This window comes from Cryptomeria japonica, chromosome 6 (assembly GCF_030272615.1).
Source record: "Cryptomeria japonica chromosome 6, Sugi_1.0, whole genome shotgun sequence".
Taxonomy (NCBI): Eukaryota; Viridiplantae; Streptophyta; class Pinopsida; order Cupressales; family Cupressaceae; genus Cryptomeria; species Cryptomeria japonica.
In genome coordinates this window covers 307,914,961-307,930,227 of record NC_081410.1, presented here as the reverse complement: position 1 = coordinate 307,930,227, position 15,267 = coordinate 307,914,961, and the positions used below count along the sequence as shown (strand labels likewise).

Genomic DNA, 15,267 nt, shown 5'->3' with positions numbered 1-15,267 from the left:
CTTGACAGGTGTATCGGTTGGGCTGACCATTTATCAACCATGCAAGGGTTCTTGACCATTACCAACCAAAAATCAAAAGTATGCTTCAGAACATTACATGACATAACATATAACATACAAACTTAATGCAAAATATTTGAGTAAATCTAGTACAAACATAAATGATGTCTACATCTGTTCACATGCCTGGTCAGGGCCCCTACTGACACTCAAGAAATCACTGGAGTGTTTCACAAAGGTGCAGTAATCTCTGGAAGATCCAGCAATGGCGCCTATGTAGTAGCAGGTTACAGCTGATGAAAGGGATGGGCTGCTGCAGATGATACAAATGTGGTTGACTTTGGAACCAAGGTCTTCATCCACTTGAGCTCTAACTATAAGGTCACCACCTCAATCGGTTTTCTTTTTCATCTTCTTCCTGCTTTCCATCTTCTTTGTCAACTCGTCATGCCTCTTCTGCTGTCCTCTATAACATCTGATATAACTGTCAAATCTGGACATCCAAACTGTCTTTTTGCAACAAACTTTCCTTGGAGCAGCTCAAACTCCCCTTGATGCCATCCTAAAGTCGCTCTTGCTTTCCTCCAAAATGGAACAATCTTGGGCATTCTGTAGTCCTTGTCGCTTTAGCTCATTTAATCGCTGCTTCTCTGTCAGGAATACTAACCTCTCTTTCTCTCTCTCACACACACAGAGCAAGGAACTGTTTTTTCACTTTTTTGTAAGTTGTTAACTGTCTAATCCCTCTGCCAACACTTCCTTTGCATATATTGATTCAGTGTTGTCTTGCACTATTCTCTCATCCATGCATCTATCCTTTATATAGGTACCTCAACAATTTGTATACAGTAGGTGAATTTTGTTCATCTATTGTTAATGAAACCTAATATTTTATTCACGCATCTGTCCTTGAGATAGTTAGCTCGGCAATTTGTATCTACTAGGTGAATTTCATCCATCTTTTGCAAATGAATGGATGAACTTTTCTAACAAGGTATGGGAATGCATTTTGCTTGGCTCTGGACCAATTTGACCTCCCGAATCAATTCCTTTGCATGTGCTTCAATATTTAGCCTCTTTATGCTAAGTGACAAACTCAAAGAGCATGTTAATCTCCTACAAGTATAGTGTATTCTTCCAACAATCTAGCGCAAGCTCTTAATATTATTGTTGATTTGTTGCAAAGCTTTGCCAAAAGGTGCTATTTGTGTAATAAAAATACATGTAGAGTATTTGAGGGCCAATATCTATGATTTGGTGGAATGTGAATTATGGGTAGAGTCCTCATCCTTCTCCTCATACCTCTTTGTTTGTGCCTAGGGCTTACTCCTTATCTTGCTCCTCAATGCCTTATTGTCAACATCTTCCTTGGATTGGTTGGTCTTAGTATCCCTATGAAGGGCTTATGATTGGTCTAGATAGGTATCTATACGAGCCTTCTTGAGCCCCTTTGTCTATAGCGTGCATTACTCTTGGATAGGTTGTGGAAGCTTTGTGTGAGGGACATTAACTATAAATTTATCTAAATTGAGATTTGCTCATTCAAGTAGAGTCAAACTCGAACATTGACCAAGGTAACATTGGAAAACTTAAATAGTGTACAAACCCTTGACAAATTTGAACCCTCATTTTAGACAAAAGTAAACTGCATTATATGTTTACTTTTGTCACGTTTTATATGGTAATTTGAATTTTGAACTATAAGACTAAGAATTTTGACCATCTATCTTATGATATTTTGATTCTTTGTCAAAATGATAGGCATTGAGGATGATCTACCCACCAAAGAGTTATTGGATTTTATTTAAGATTTTAATTGTTCATTTTGTACGAGTAATTTTTGTATTGTGTTGATTATCACTCTTTATGCAATTTTTCTTTACTTATTATTGTGTTCTGTATGTTGTGTGTAATGTCCCCAGCTTTAACCTTACAGTGCAATACTCCTTCAATTTTTTGAAGTCTCTAAAAGACAAAATTGTAAAATAAATCAAGAGTCTTTATTGGAAGACATCGAATAAAGGGAGAATGGCAAAAGCATGGAAGGATATCAGTACCAGCAACTTAACACTATTGATTGCACAAACTCTTATATGCATCCTTCATGAAGGCTATCTCTATCAATTTCATACAAACAATTGATTATTATAATAGGGAGCATCGCTGAGACAGTAATCGTGATTTAAAACATATGGAGCTTTGTATTATCGTGGAGGATGGAAGATACCGCAAAGAACAAATAAACCAGCTGAAGAACTTTAATATCGATTTTGACACTCTCAGCACCATACATAATCAAGCAACCTGATCGACAAGAAGATCAACATTAAGTTGTTAACAGAAAAACGTAAACTAATGTCATTATGAGAAGATACGGTGCTAATCCATTATCAGCGATTAATAATAATGAATGGGTGCGATCTGAAGACTGAGTGCTTAATGAAAGGATACAATTATCATTAGACAAGATCAGTTAACAAAGGCCGAATCCGATTAGAAGGATGATTAGTTTAGTTGTGTGAAGAGTCATGACTGTGGAGATACAACTCCTTACGTCATGCCCCTTCAATGGCTATTAGAGGAGGCTCATGTTGCACCAAAAGAGGCATTGAAGACTTGTATTTGTTACTTATTAAAACTCAGATCTAGAGCGCTCCAAGAGCCCATGATCTGCCAAGTATTTGGAGGGTGTATTGCCACCAATTATATGGCTTTGAACGCATGAACAAAGAGCCTGCCAAACAGAAACAGCATCAAGGAAATCACATGGTTAGAAGGCACTAATTCTGGAAAAGCGATAAGTTTCAGATCCTATTCTTTTATACACAATTCAGATATATTCATTCACACGAACATAAAGAAGTGAGTCAGGAAAGGCGATCAGATCTTTACAAGGTTTGGTTCCTCTGTTTCTAGCAAGATCTACAACTATTTTAAAGATCAGAACTCAAACATATTAATAATCAGAGCATTTATAATCATTTCGACACATTAATCCTTAGCAGATTATTACTTTGATAAATATTATATTTCAGTGACCAGTCAACTTGACCCCCTTTGTGCATACAAGTCAACAACATAACTGAAACAATAAAAGGCAAAAATCCTTAGAGCAGGGGACAGTACATTGTGTGATCCATCTCCTAAGGGGATAAACCAGTCTTTGTAAAAGATGAGTTTATAGATTATTTACATGAAAACAGAAAATACACAGTAATTCAATACACAAGGGAGAGTGGAAGCATTTTAGCTAGTATGTGCTACTTCTTTTTAAACAAAAATTAACAGGGTACAATGTATTATAGATAGCAAGGTTAGGAGTGAAAATCCTGGTGACTAGAAAGGGGTGAACACATCAAGCTGGTTTGCCTTATTATATTTAGTTATCTGACCTTTTAGAGGATCTATTGCATTCATACACAATATACTTACAAAATATGTTGAGAAGACGAAATAAGTCATGTCCCAAATCACTTGAGCTTCCATATTCTTGGTAGTTAAACTTTCTAATAGTTGGCATTCCATTCCCAAAGCAAAAGTAGTCTTATGATGTCATGCTTTACGAAGCATTGATTGTGCAATGTCCACTAGATGGTGCACAAAGGTACGTCGAGTCATGCGTGGAAGTGTGTGACAACGTAGTGACTTGCTCTAAGTCATGCATAGTGGCACATGATAACACAATGAGTTGCACGTAGAGTGCACTATTTTTGAAGCTTTTGTGCTAACATTTAGAGTTGAGGAGTTATGCATCTTAATGCAAGAGGTTGACAATGTGTGTCCAAGGTTCCTTGTGGCTTGCATGGATACATTCGAATTATTCGCCTATTCTTGAGAAGTAATGGCTCCATTATGTCTTTCTTGAGCTTGGAAACTACACATTGAGTTGTTGGAGATTGCACCACTTTGCTTGATCTGCATATTTGTGATGTCCCCATCAATGACTTAATCATGATTATCAATAAATTACATATGAGGTCAAGGGCGGCAGACCATGAGCACCTCGAATTAGTTAGGAGAGAGTTAATAGTAAATTATACATAACAAATAAGATTTCAAGTAGTAGTTTGCATGAGGAGTTAATAAAGCATCAAGAGAATCAAGGAAAATTGTGAAGTCTTATAAATAAGACGATTTTCCTAGTTGGCATTGAGAGGCACAACCGGATGAGATTTGAGGAGTTAGGATTTAGGATGACAAGATCAAGAAAGAAGTTGACCATAATGTTAACATTGAGGACGTATGCCAAAGAGGTGAATGATATATCACAATCAGACTCTTATATATATCCTTCATAGATGAAGGCTATCCATATTAATTACACCAATCATATGGTTTCTCTAACAAACGACAAAGCCGCAAAGTATTGGGCATTAGGATGTCGGTGATATATATGTTATTACGATACCTTAACAATAGCTAATATAAGCATCAAACATTATGGAGGTTGGAATTATGTCTTGTGCTACGAAGGAGCTTGGTTTGTTCATGGAAAGGAAATGGTATAAGCAAGAAGGAAGACTTGGCCAATCATGGAATCGAGCCCAATAATATTATCACTGAGGAAGATCTATGAAGATCGCTCACATATGCAGACTCAAGGATATCGATTAAGGGAAGACATATGATCATGGCATAAGGAGAGTAAAGAGATTAGTTCATGATGATTAGCTGATAATATAAAGATTTGTAATTATGAACCATTATTAATAGCATCGGTAACAACTAATGTTAACAGCAATAAAGATGTTAATGACTTAGCAAATACAAAAGTCATTAACTTTGAGGAAGATTAATTATCCATTAAAGTGGTCAGCAATCACTAATTAGTGGAAGAGTGCAATTAAATCAGAGAATCGATTTACCTTGTTATGAAGAGATGCAATTTAATAATGGGGAGATATAATTAAGGAAAGACATGTCCTTTTCGAGGAAACCATTCCAGTGCACAAGGTATAAGATGAAGGTCAAACACACTCCATCAAATCATCGATTTGGAAACTTGTTTATCTCTTATCCTTAACTGGATCTTCTCATTTGAGCAATTGCCTACTTGGCTAAATCGGTTGCAAGTGCATAACTATATATCTAAGATGGCACCATTGATTGCAATGGAGAATAGCACATATCAGACATAGCATCAACATTATTGTTGCAAGTTAATATATAAGATCAGACAAAGTAACTATATCGTTATAAGCAATAATACAGATCAGGCATTGCATGGTTTAAGTGTTTATATGTAATGTCCCCATTTTCCCACTAGACTCTTTGGTTCATAGATTCACTTGTCATCCGTCTCCACAGGTGAAGTTCAGTGTTTGGAGATAATTGGCTAACTAAGGAGGGCTTATACTTAGTCACTTTTTGGCCTTAGTGAGTTTTCCTAATGAAACTTTATAATAATAAAATATAAAGTTACTTTTTCTATAATTAGAAAAGTTTATAAAGTAACTTTATAAGAAGGGGGTTAAAGGAGACTAATGATGAATTAAAATATTACCTTTTGAGCGCTCATTCCTAGATATAAACATAATTTATAATTGACCCCTCTCATGGTAATGGGACCCTCAAGTTGAGCACTCAAATTAGAGGAATATTCCCCATGGCATCTTAGAATCTTGGGGATTAGGGTTGGCTGAGAGTAAGAAGGTTAAAGCAATGCGTGAGAGATTATTCTCTCATACTTTTGATTTATAATTTTTGAAGATTAGCTTTCAGCTACAGGTCTTTGGCAGCCACGACAAGGCATTGGGGAGACTATTGGAGATGAAAACCTCCAATCTGAGATAAAGGACAAAATCCCTTTATCAAGAACACATCGATTTTTGCATAGAAGCATACAATCGGCCATTGAAGGGCAGTTTACAGTGATTTACCAGCAAATATCAGCAGTACCAGGTCTGATCGATAATTCTGGGCAGAATTCAGTGAATTTCCAGCCACGTGGTACCTATAATTAGCTTCGATTTGCCTTCTTGAAGCTTGGAAACCTGACATTGGTGAAGTGGATTCTGATAACAGAGCCTAACCATCAGATCTGAGCACTTTGGTTGACACTTTCAGCAATTTATTGTTATTTATGCCAGCCATACCTCTCCTAGGTCATTCGTACCATCCCAATCAGCCTGTGGGATGCAAATAAATTAATAAAGGGGATTTAGCAGCAGCTATTGGGTGGAAAATCATTGTTGGGAGGCCACTAGGGCAGATCAATGATCTTTTCTGTGAATTCAGGGCACAATTGAATGATATCAGCAAATTAGAGGGGAAAAGAGGGTCAATTTGGTGATCTCTCCTGGCAAGATTTCAGAATAAGCTTCAAAAATTGCTATCCATCTATTCCATTGTTTTTGATAATTATTGTTGGGAGGCCACTAGGGCAGATCAATGATCTTTTCTGTGAATTCAGGGCACAATTGAATGATATCAGCAAATTAGAGGGGAAAAGAGGGTCAATTTGGTGATCTCTCCTGGCAAGATTTCAGAATAAGCTTCAAAAATTGCTATCCATCTATTCCATTGTTTTTGATAATTATTGTTGGGAGGCCACTAGGGCAGATCAATGATCTTTTCTGTGAATTCAGGGCACAATTGAATGATATCAGCAAATTAGAGGGGAAAAGAGGGTCAATTTGGTGATCTCTCCTGGCAAGATTTCAGAATAAGCTTCAAAAATTGCTATCCATCTATTCCATTGTTTTTGATAATTATTGTTTAGAAGAATAAAAACCATTGGAGCTGTTGGTGCACTCTGGAAGCTCCTGTAGCAGCATTTTCTTTCACTAAAGTCAATAAAGAAGCCTCCAGGCAAGGCGTTGGATCCTTGGTAGGCCAAATTTGGCAATTCAGTGTTGAAATTCATTAATTCTTTGCATTTGTTAATTGCTGATAATAAATCAGATATTCTGAAATTTAGTTTCAGTAGTTGTCATTTGTTCTTTCTTGCATTTCCAAATTGCATTATACATTCTATCATCTAAAAACCCCAAAACACGCATTACACTCAAACTTCCTCAAGAAAACTCCAAGCTTCAATACGCTGGTCAAAGATTGATTTTGAAACAAAACAAATCAGAATTGAGCCATTTCCTAGTTGGCATCTTTCATTATATTAGAGACAACAAATCCATATTGCTATAAGCAGTATCATATTATATCTCATTGCATATTTACATTGCCATATTAGACATAGCAGAAATCCTAAGTAATCATTACACTTAGTGCAATGTAATGTCCCCAATTTTTGGGTAAAAATTTAATAAATAAATGTATAAGTTGTCTTGATGCTACTAAAAAAGACAACTTTAAATTAATTATTTATTAAGTGACTTAAGTGATAATATATTTAATATTTTAAAATAAAGTCACTTTCGGGAGTTAATTAAAAGTGTTTTTTAATTCTTCCCTTCTAGAAGTTTCCCAGACAAGTTATAAAAGGAGTTGGGGTCTCATTTGGAAAAAGGATAGGAGATTGAGAACTTGTTTTTTCCTCTACGGAGATTTTTGGTTTGAGCTCAAGGTCAAACCCTTGCCTGTGGGACGAGAACCCCAAAGGATTCTGGAACTGAGGATGGAAACCCTTGTGCTTCTCTAGAGCGGTTCCACATAGGGACTATTACAATGCTAAAGGTTGAAGCGAGGACGGAAACCTTCGTTCATGGTGCTTGGTTCTTGGTTCAGGTTTGCCAGTTTTTCCAATTCAGGTTGGTTAAGTTTTAAGCTCTCGAAATGTGTGCTCTGAAGTTTAATTTCTTCTTTGTTTGCCATTGTATCAAAGAAGAAATTAATATTAATATTTTATAGCCTTCGAAGTAGTGAAGGGTTTTTGGAAAATGATTTTCTAAAAGAGGCGTAGGTTTTTTCAAGTTTAGTATTATGGGCATGTGAGGCGTATGAAATTGAGTCTTCAGCTGTGTGTTTCTTACACAAATTTCTAAGATATGGATATAAATCAAGGAAATCGGTGAGAAAGATAAACTTGGACTCTTTGAGAGTGATGTGGGATTTGGTTGGAGAATGTGGCGCTACATGAAAAGACAAATTGTGGACCAAATTTTTAATTTCAACTCTCTTGGTATTGGCATAGATTAATAAGATAAGTTGGTTGAGGAGAATTTCGTGGGAGTATTTTCTTTGTGCTGTTTTGTTTGGGTTTTTTTGGAGGAAATCGATATGAATTGAATGGAAACATTATATTAATTTTTCTATTACCAGCGCTAAAGCAAAGGAAGAGGAAATTGCAGCTAGAAAAGGAAATTGCAGCTTAGAAAAGGTTCAAGGAGGTGACGTGGAGTTTATGGGGAATAAAGACATTATTTGTAAGAGGACCAAACAAATTAAATAATATTACTTGATTTCTGCTGTCAGGCCACCCTAAAGCTGCCATATAAAACAGATTGGGAAAAGGTGGCATTCACTTTGAAGTTTTCTAAGTTTCCTAGTTTTATCGGTGAGCATTTTAATTTGTGTTTTTTGGGCCTTTCCACTATACCAACTAGCCACCAGCGGCTATGAGCCGAGGATTTTATTATGTGTTTTTGGGGGCCTTCCACTAAACAAGTAGCTGCCAGCTGTTATGAACTTTCCAGGGAAAGAAAATTCAAATTGAGGATTTAAGCCTGCTGCGAGCTGTTATGAATTTTCCAGGGAAATAAAATTCAAATTGAGGATTTAAGACTGCTGCCACTTGTGAGGGATCAACAAAGTTGTGTTTTTTGGGTCTTCACCACTATCTCTTTCCATACCACTTTATCCTTTGCAAATAAAAAATCAGTATTCTTTGAGACAAGGGACAACAGATCAGCTTATGAGGTCAACTTATTATTATGTGGATCTTTGTTGTAATCCATGAACAATTTTCTATTATGACAGCTGAATTATTGACCAAGGATATTATCTTATAATCAATCAAATCCTTGTATGCAACTGAGACATATTTCTGAAATAAAAGGTCAGGTTTATATGTTCCATCTCTGTTAGTTTACTTTAATTCTTTGTAGCAGTTATTTATATCAGTTCAATATTATCTTTGTATTTAAGAGTGTTCACACAACACATTCCATTTTTAATTCTAAAGGAATCTAAACCAGAAGCAAGATAAACTTTGTAAATTGAAACCTCTCATAAACATATCTTGCAAATTGTTTGATAAAATGTATGGTGAAGAGTATTGAACACAGTGAAAAATCAGAGTGTGCAAGCTGTTTGGTATAATTACACAGAGAGGAAAAGAGCAAAAAATAGTTGCAAATAGGTTGGGACACTGCAGTGGTATCAGAGTTGGTGAACCTGCTAGCCTGTGGAGTTGATCATTGAAGTGTGCATCAGATTTGGTTATTTTCAGATTGGAAAGCAAGTTTAACTCAGAAAAAAACTATGAAGTCAAGAGCAAATCAGAGAATTGGTCCTTTCTCAAAAGAATTCAATGATACATTTAATTGTGTTCAGCAGAGGGACTTGCAAAAAGAAGAGGAAGAGGGAAATTGGCTCCTTATAATTGGATTGGAATTGGAGTCCATGAAATTTCTTGATAGATTACTCACTAAGTTGGAAGAATTAGACTCATATTATCAAAGGTAGACCAATCAGATTGGAGACTTCTGAATTGGGCTTTGAAACCATCAATGCTCGCTTTGGTCCAACACAGGTTTTTAGAACATCCTCACGAAGATGTAAGACTTGCAGTTGCCTCTTGTCTCAGTGAGATCACAAGAATAACGGCTCCTGTAGCACCATATAATGATGTTGTGTTGTGGAAGGTTCTACGGCTGATTGTGAAGAGCTTTCATGGGTTACATGATGTTAAAAGCCCTACCTTTGGTAAGAGGGCTAAGATTTTAGAAATTATGGCAAGGGTCAAGTCATGTGTCATCATGATTGATCTCAAGTGTGATGATTTGATTCTTCAAATGTTCCAATGCTTCTTAACGAAAATTAAAAAGTATCATTCAGACAATGTTAGAACAAGCATGCAAACTATTTTGTCCTTAGTCTTAGATGAGGACAATGATATCTGCAAAAGATTACAATCAGACTTGTTGGCCATTTGGAGGAAGGAGAAGAAGCTCTCATCTATTGCTTATGAGTTCTCAAAAAGTTTGATTGAGCATAAAATTGAGAAGTTCAAGAAACAATTGACTAAAGAGGAGCTAACTTCATTGGGTTTACAGGTTACAGGATCTCCCAAAAAGAGCAAGAACCAAATGAGAAGAGAGCAGATTTGTTTCACTTGTCATGAGACTTGGACACTTGATCACATTTGTGAAGCTAGCAAGGAAAAGGATTTATTGCAGCCAAGTAGTGATGAGGACAAGGAAACAAATGCAGCTACAAAATCTGAAGCTGGCCTAATTCAAAAAGGGAGTATGTTAGAATTCCTAGATGTCTCCAATGAAGTTCATGTAACTTCATATGAAGTGGAATTCTCAGAAAATGATGATATAGCAGCAGCCTCAACGTTGCATTCAGATCAAGTTATTAAGGATTTTGAGACTTGTGGTCACATTGGCAACACCCTTGAAAGGTATGATGAATCATTTGTTCTTTTTAGCAGCAGCTCCTTTATGCATGATTATATTTTGAAGGACGGAACTGGTAATTTGGAAGGTCCTAAATTTGATGAGGAAGTGGAAGTAATGGAAGAAGCCAACTTAATAAATTCTGAAATGGAAAAAATCAACAGTTTGTTAGGTGAAGATTTATGTACTGAATCTGAGAATACTACAGTAGATGATGAATTTCCCATTGATCAAGTTGCTGTCCCAACTTGTCTATGCAATGAAGATGGCACTAAAGGGGCTCATTTGGAAAACCAATCAGAAAATGCATTTCAAGGTGATGGTGTTGAGATACATAGTTTGAAGAATGAGCTGAAAACACGAATGATATGATTGTTGCAGCCTTAGTACATATTGATGACACACACAAGAACATAGAAGACCTCTATTGGAGGATCCAATTTGAGAGGAAACATAAGGGGATGGAAGGTGAATCTTATCTTGCCAATTTGCAATTTGTCAAAGAAGCTCTCGGGTCACTAAAATCAGATTATCTGCAATTACTTTCAGATAGAGATCACATCTTTAAGGTTGCTGGAGTTTATGCTAATGCATTGACAGGGAAGGAGGATGAAATCAATAATCTCGTCATAGAGCTTAAGGATACTAAGGAGACATTGGAGGATACACAAATGGCTATACAAGAAGTAGAAAACCAGCTTGTTGTCATTGAAAAGTTTAGGGAGTAGGAAAACAAAGAAATGGCAAAGGAAGTCAAACAGGTGATTGATGAACTTGACCAAATCCAGAAAGTCTTTGACTTGGAGCAATGTCCTAAATTGGCATTTTCAGGTTTAGGATGGCAATATAGATGGCCTATGTTAGGAAGAGGGAATACTTTCCAGATTGTTGATAACCCTCTTTGTGTGTTGAGTACTGACCTGACTTGGGATAATCCACTCTTTGATTTGGATGATGAGGTGGCTCTTGTTCTCGATGATAGGAATGAAATGTGGTATCCAAGTGTGGTATGTGATTATGAGTTAGACTTAGAACAGGTTGAGTTGTCTATTGAGCCACCCAGGATCGTTGGTGATTTATTTTCTACAGAGGACTATGGGTTGCCATGGTTTGATGGTTGACCTCGAGGGGCTATCTCAAGACACAATGTATAATGCTAGTCTTCAATTTGATGAGGAATACCATTAATGTTGAACAAACAGATGTCATTATATGCATTCTCAGTGGGGGCCACATGGGAATCAAAGTAGAGCAGCAATAGCGTGGTGGAGTCACTCTTTGGGTTGGTATTTATGCACCCAACCCTTTTCAGGAATTGTGGGTGATTAATGGTGTTGGTAGAAGCATACCATGGAGTGTTGTGAACCTGAAAAATGATATTAGTACAGCTATTACCTCTTATTTCAGTTATCGTATGAGTCCATTTGAGTTCCTACAAATGGATTGGAGGGAGATTTTGATTAGAACTTGGTATTCTACCGAGTTGGAGATTCTAGGAAAGACACTTCTAACCACGAGAATGAACAAAAATTTCACTTCGGCCCAAAATTTTCAGTATTGCAGCAATGCTTTTTTTTGTAGGTGTTGTGTATTTAAAAATCAGATTTGATCATCTGTAGATTTGAGCATTTTCAATCCAATCAGCTCATTGTCAGGGTTAATTTCGAGGTTCAGATAGATTGGATGTTTGTTTGGGCTAACCGGTTTGGGTTTTGGTTAAACATTCGGGCACCGGATTATTGTTATTGCTTACATTCAACTTGTAATTGCGTTTGGAACAGCAGATTAGGTTTCGAAGATAGCCTGCGTTATAGAATACAAGAAATTGGGAATGAGAGAGCTAATGCTGATTGCTTTGATCTTGCTCCGACAATGCCTTGGATTGATTTATTTGAAGAGCAATTCTCCGAGGAGTTGATTGAGTTGATGCAATTTTGGATTGCTCTTCTTACAGTTGGTTATTTAGAGGTCTCCTTTACAGGCAAAGTTCCCAGACTTGGACTTGGCAAGGCTGACTCGACTCGTGACTCGGCTTGGACTCGGCAATGACTCGGCAAAATAAGAAAACCCTTGAAATTTAGAGATTTTTAACGATTTAAAACTTGTTTCATACATCCATTATTGAATTAAGCTTAAAGACACTATAACATCATCAAATAAAAGCTAATTTGATCACATACATAAACATACATCCATCACATGCGTAGAAATGTAAATTGTAGCTGAAGGAATTAGAAAACATAGTGTCAAAATCTGAAAAACAATACAAAACATAGCCTGGCCAACCTCCCTTTGCAAGAGAAACAATTGTTTTGAATGCCTACAAATACAAAATCAAAGGAACCATAATACATAATTCAATTCAAAGCAGAAATATGTCAGAGCAGAGATAAATTCAGGTAGAGAGGTGCGAATTCAAGAGCAGATGGGGTGAATTTGTGTAAATTGCAAGTGTAGGGTTCAACAATGAATGCATAAGTAATGTAAAATTCATGGTGGTGAATGTCCAAATCAGATCATAGCAGAATGCAAAAGCAATCAGATCAGAGCAGAGAAAAGGTGCGACTTCAAGCAGAGGGTTCGATTTTGATGCAAAGGGAATTAGCATTCAAAATAAGTATTAATTGAAAATCAGAAGAGAGTTAATATTAACAGCAGAAAAGAAGAAGTAAAGAAAATGAATTCAATCAAGGAACAATTCACAACAAAGAAGGTGAATTCAACAGCAGATAGAGATAAATTTGTTCAAGAAAATTAGATTCCAACTCAAATGACGCCGGGTCACGACCCTCGGACTCGGCAAGTTAGGGAGTGACTCGCGAGTCAGGCGAGTCACACCCCCTGACCCGTCCGAGCCCGGGACAGGGTCACCATGACCCGGCAGGGGTCACCCGGCCCGCCGACTCGCGTGACTCACCGCGAGTCACAAAACTCTGTTTACAGGTTACTAGTAGGATTGTGTTATGAGCAGATGGTATTGCAGATCTACTAGGTTGACTTGGGACCCTGGGATCATATTCAGGTTCAGGTTGGGTCAACTTGTTGATATTGGGGCTAAATTGGTATTGCTTGAGGACAAGCAATATTTGGGAAGGGAGGACTGTAAAGTCCCCAATTTTTGGGTAAAAAATAATTTATTTTTAAGTTGTCCTGATGCTACTAAAAAAGACACTTTAAATTAATTATTTATTAAGTGACTTAAGTGATTAATATATTTAATATTTTAAAATAAAGTCACTTTCGGGAGTTATAAGGATACATTAATTAAAAGTGTTTTTTAACTCTTCCCTTCCAGAAGTTTCCGAGACAAGTTATAAAAGGAGTTGGGGTCTCATTTGGAAAAAGGATAGGAGATTGAGAACTTGTTTTTCCCTCTACGAAGATTTTTGGTTTGAGCTTGAGGTCAAACCCTTCCTTGCAGGACGAAAACTTCAAAGGATTCTAGAGTTGAAGACAGAAACTCTTGTGCTTCTCAAGAGTGGTTCCACATAGAGATTGTCACAGTGCTAAAGGTTGGAGCGAGGACAAAAACCTTCGTTCATGGTGCTTGGTTCTTGGTTCAGATTTGCCAGTTTTTTCAACAGGTTGGTTAATTTTTAAGCTCTCGAAATGTGTGCTTTGAAGTTTAATTTCTTCTTTGTTTGCCGTTGTATCAAAGAAGAAATTAATATTAATATTTTATAGCCTTCGAAGTAGTGAAGGGTTTTCGGAAAATGATTTTCTAAAAGAGGCGTCAGTTTTTTCAAGTTTAGTATTATGGGCATGTGAGGCATATGAAATCGAGTCTTCAGCTATGCGTTTCTTACAAAAGACAAATTTCTAAGATATGGATATAGATCAAGGAAATCGGTGAGAAAGATAAACTTGGACTCTTTGAGAGTGACATGGGATTTGTTTGGAGAATGTGGCGCTACATGAAAAGACAAATCGTGGACCGAATTTCTAATTTCAACTCTCTTAGTATTGGCACAGATTAATAAGATAAGTTGCTTGAGGAGAATTTCGTGGGAGTATTTTCTTGTGTTGATTTGTTTGGGTTTTTTTGGAGGAATTCAATATTAATTTAATGGAAACATTATATTAAATTTTCTATTGCCAGTGCTAAAGCAAATGAAGAGGAAATTGCAGCTAGAAAAGGAAGTTGCAGCTTAGAAAAGGTTCAAGGAGGTGACGTGGAGTTTATGGGGAATAAAGACAAATTATTTGTAGCAGGACCAAACAAATTAAATAATATTACTTGATTTCTGCTGTCAGGCTACCCTAAAGCTGCCATATAAAACAGATTGGGAAAAGGTGGCATTCACTTTGAAGTTTTCTAAGTTTCCTAACTTTTATCTGTGAGAATTTTAATTTGTGTTTTTTGGGCCTTTCCAATATACCAACTAGCCACCGGCTGCTATGAACTGAGAATTTTATTTTGTGTTTTTGGGGGCCTTCCACTAAACAAGTAGCTGCCAACTGTTATGAATTTTCCAGGGAAAGAAAATTCAAATTGAGGATTTAAGCCTGTTGCAAGCTGTTATGAACTTTCCAGGGAAAGAAAATTCAAATTGTGGATTTAAGACTGCTGCCAGCTGTGAGGGATCAACAAAGTTTTTAGTTGTGTTTTTGGGGTCTTCACCACTATCTCTTTCCATGCCACATTATCCTTGGCAAATAAAAAATCAGTATTCTTTGAGACAAGGGACAACAGATCAGCTTATGAGGTCAACTTATTATTATGTGGATCTTTGTTGTAATCCATGAA

At 36.7% G+C, this 15,267-nt stretch overlaps 1 protein-coding gene across 2 annotated transcripts in view; it reads left to right on the top strand.

The window, feature by feature from the left end:
* Window positions 1–15,267, top strand: part of LOC131043810 (ferrochelatase-2, chloroplastic) — a 221,820-nt gene that overhangs the window by 61,037 nt on the left and 145,516 nt on the right. The gene's annotated exons all lie outside the window — the stretch shown is intronic.